At 43.5% G+C, this 4,074-nt stretch overlaps 1 pseudogene; it reads right to left on the reverse strand.

Moving 5' to 3' along the window:
• Positions 1 to 1,159: 1,159 nt before the first annotated feature.
• On the reverse strand, positions 1,160 to 2,431 carry LOC116072930 (annotated as a pseudogene).
• Between the last annotated feature and the right edge of the window lie 1,643 nt (positions 2,432 to 4,074).

The following is a 4,074-nucleotide window of genomic DNA, read 5'->3' on the forward strand; positions in this document are numbered from 1 at the left end:
TTAAGATTTTTATTTATTTTATGTATACAAGTTCACCATTGCTGTCTTCAGACATACCAGAAAAGGGCATCAGATCCCATTTCAGGTGGTTATGAGCCACCATGTAGTTGCTGGGAATTGAACTCAGGACCTCTGGAAGAGCAGTCGGTGCTCTTACCTGCTGAGCCATCTCTCCAGCCTGAGACAATATTCTTATTTAGAAAGTCATCAAGGTCATCTATGATCATAGGATAATGTGGTAATAACCTTTAGAAGTTGGTCTAATTGGTTTGGTATGAGATGTTTCCCAGCTTCTGCCTCTGGAGTCAAAGATTTCTGCATAAGAATCCCAGTGATCACTAAAGCATGCAAAGGAAGGTCTATTTTTCAGCAAAAATTCCTTTATTGGTATCCTACCCCTCTTGCCTCCAGAAAGTACTCAAGAGTGTGTAGACATGACAAAGAGCACCAGAATCTCGCCGCTATAAATGCTCTCTCTACCTTTGTGTTTCTTATCCACAAACTATCCTCCAGAGTAGAAAACAGTTCCTAGATCCACAGACACAGATTACAATTTGAAGTTAGATGAGATGACTATTAACGTTTCTTGGAGCCAGTATATTATTGAGTAGATCGGAAGGCAGCTGTAACTCCCACAGGGGTCAGTTGACGACGGAACAATTACAGCTAAAGTTGGCATGGGGAAAGATGGTTGCTTATGAATGAAAACTCAGAAGTAGCCATGTCTGTGCCGACTTCGGGGAGCAAGATGGATAGAGACGTTCTGGGGCTTGGTGATGCTCTTCAGTTTTCTTGACAGGAAGAATTTGGGAATCAGAGCTTATTGAACATATTATGCATGCCACTGTTCAGTAGGTCCTGTTTTCACAAAGTTGTGTCCAAATGTAACTCTGTCTTACAAAACATTTTTTTTTTTTTTGGAGGGGGCAAGGAACAGAAAACACTTTTTTTTTTTTTTTTTCGAGACAGGGTTTCTTTGTTTAGCCTTGTCTGTCCTGGAACTCACTCTGTAGACCAGGCTGGCCTCGAACTCAGAGATCCGCCTGCCTCTGCCTCCCAATGCTGTGATTAAAGGCGTGCGCCACCACCGCCCGGCTCAGAAAACACTTCTTTATTAGCAACTTTAGCCCACAGACCAGTAGACAGACTAGAGGTGTCCCTAGGCATAGTACTGTAGGTTGGCTTTCTTCTTGGCCTGAACCTCCAGGATGCCTCGTGAGTAAGCTCCATGGCTCCCCTGCGCAGTGTGATCATACCTGCCTCCAAACACGTGGCCTTGCAATGGGCCCCATTGAAGTCATCAGTGCAACAAGCCAGATCTTTATGGTTCACATCAGGACTGACAATTATCTTCCGTGAGTGAATCTGCATGATTCTGGCTCTGGCCTCCTTGTTAGGAGGCTCAATCTTGCGGTCCAGGCGGCCTGAGCACAGCAGGGCAGGGTCCAGGATGTCCACCCTCTTAGTGGCTGCAATTACCTTCACCTGAGTGTTGGGCTGGAAGCCAGCCAGCTGGTTCAGAAGCTCCAGCATGGTCCTCTGCACCTTTCGGTCCCCTGCCTTTTCACTGTCAAAGCCCTTGGTACCGATGGCATCCAGTTCATAATGACATCCAGTTCATAGTGGCATCCAGTTCATCTATGAAGATAATAGATGGTGCCTTCTCCATGGCCAGGACAAAAATATCATGGACCAGCTTGACACCATCTCCAATAAACATCTGCACCAGCTGAGGGCCTGCCAGCTTCAAGGAAGTGGCCTTGGTCTGAGCAGCACAGGCTCGGGCAAGCAGAGTCTTCCCTGTACCAGACGGTCCATAGATCAGTACTCCCTTTGGGGCTGGATACCCAAGTTCTCAAACTTCTCTTTGTGGTTCATAGGCAGGACAATGGCTTCCACCAGCTCCTGGATCTGCTTGTCCAGGCTCCCGATGTCACTGTATTACTCTGTGGGCCTCCGTGGCCTTCACCTGAGAGTCTTATTCGGTGGGCAGGGTCTCCAGGATCAGATAGGAGTCTTTATTCACACCCACCAGGTCTCCTGGCTTCAGCTTTTCTGCATCTACCAACCCAGTCATTGGCAGGAAGTATGTTTGTCAGGTAGAAGTTTTGATCACTGCACACTTGCCCCTCCTCTGCGAGTCCAGGTCAATATTGGCACCATCTTCCTCCTTGTCATTGGGATCAATGTCCAGCAACTCATTGACATTGGAGACAAGGTACAGCAGGGTTTTGTTCACTTTGATTTTCTCACTGTTCTTTTTGATTTTGTCTTTTATGGCTTGGACTCACAATACTTCATTCTTCACGATCTTGATCTCGCTGTCTAACAGCCGTGTGCACTGGACAATCTTTTCTGTGGACGTCTTGAGCACCTCCTCCCCAGTGCTATCTTGCTCAGCTTCATCCCACACGGTTGCCATCTTTTCCTGCCGAGTCCCATACACATGATTTTAATCTCACTTCCTGAGTATTCAGTCAGTGTGGTGGTAGGACTGAAATTGGGATCACACAATTCCAGATTAGCTCAGGTATCTTCCAGAGTTTCTCCGAATCAACCTAGGTGTCTCTGTAGCTCTAACACTTCAGGAATCAGATAATCTCTGGCTTTGTGAAAACCGCGTGGCCTCCTGAGACACTTGAGATACCCTTGTTTACATTTATTTGACTTCTTTTTTTGGTTGTGTGTGTTTTTTTTTTTTTTCCCAGAGCGATTTTTCTTTTTCTGGGATGTAAGCCCATTGGGACTCAGGGCCCTGGTAGCCTGCCTTTTCCTTGTTGACCACAGAGGCCCAGGGAACTGCTTCATGTCTTCTTTTCCCTGCGCTCTCTATAAGCAAATCCCCTGCTTTCCTGGACCTTCACAGAATGCTTGAAGAGAACATCGCCTCTATGGTCTAGATTCTAAGGGTCTAGTTTGGTCTAGGTGGAAGTGATGCAGATCTATGATAACACTGTTAAAGATATTACTCCTATATTGCTGGACTATGAATTTATATATTGATTGTGATTCAATTCTGCTCTCCTTGTGGCAGTCAAGGACCTATGTCCAGTTTGGTCATAAGGGATGGAACCCAACTTCTTTTCATGTACAACTAGTCATTAATATGTGTTGTGAACCGAGGAGGCTTTTCATTACGACACATACTATCATTCTTGAGATACTCCATGATTACCTTCATAAATACTGCTTTGTTACTACTAAGGGTGTCTTCACAGATAAATATATCCACTAGGTTTCTTTTTCATGCAGTTTTAATGCCTAGAGTGGGTAAATATGATACTTGCTTTTCTGAGAGAATCTGGTTTCACTCTCCCTGGGATAGTACCATTTCTTAGGAAGAGAAAGTAAAGACTCATAAAAGGTAGATTATAGTAACATTTTCTTTGGGAGGAAAAAAAAAGTATTGTAGCTGTTTGTCATTTGGGTACTTGTGTCACTGTGGCTTAGAAGCTGTGTTGGTGTGTATCGACTGCCTGAGGGATGCGTTGATGTTGGTTCACATTGACCACACAAAGGGATGCACTGATGTTGGTATATATCGCCTGCCTGAGGGATACTTTCTGGAAAAGGCTTCATTGTGGTATCATAGTGCTCCTCAGTCGTTCCTTGGAAAGACTGCATAATAGGGCCCCGCATTTTTAAAATAAACTAAAGTTTCAAGCTATGAAGTTCCTAGTTGCTGGTAAAGTTTGTTAGATTTTTTGTGTTTTACTGCCACATTCTTCTTACTTTTCGTAGGTTTTAGAATCTATCACATTAACCCTTTCTATGATATTGCCTACAGTTATCTTGATGATTGTTATATTTTTTGCCTAGTGTGTAATTTCATGGTAATGGTTTGAGAGAAATAAAGAGAAATCAAGATAGGCTTTTGTCTTTAATCTGTGTTTCATAGGACTATTTCTTGACAGTTTTAATCATATATTGCCTACAGTTATCTTGATGATTGTTATATTTTTTGCCTAGTGTGTAATTTCATGGTAATGGTTTGAGGGAAATAAGGAGAAATCAAGATAGGCTTTTGTTTTTAATCTGTGTTTCATAGGACTATTTCTTGACAGTTTTAATCAT

This window comes from Mastomys coucha, unplaced genomic scaffold, assembly GCF_008632895.1.
Source record: "Mastomys coucha isolate ucsf_1 unplaced genomic scaffold, UCSF_Mcou_1 pScaffold23, whole genome shotgun sequence".
Taxonomy (NCBI): Eukaryota; Metazoa; Chordata; class Mammalia; order Rodentia; family Muridae; genus Mastomys; species Mastomys coucha.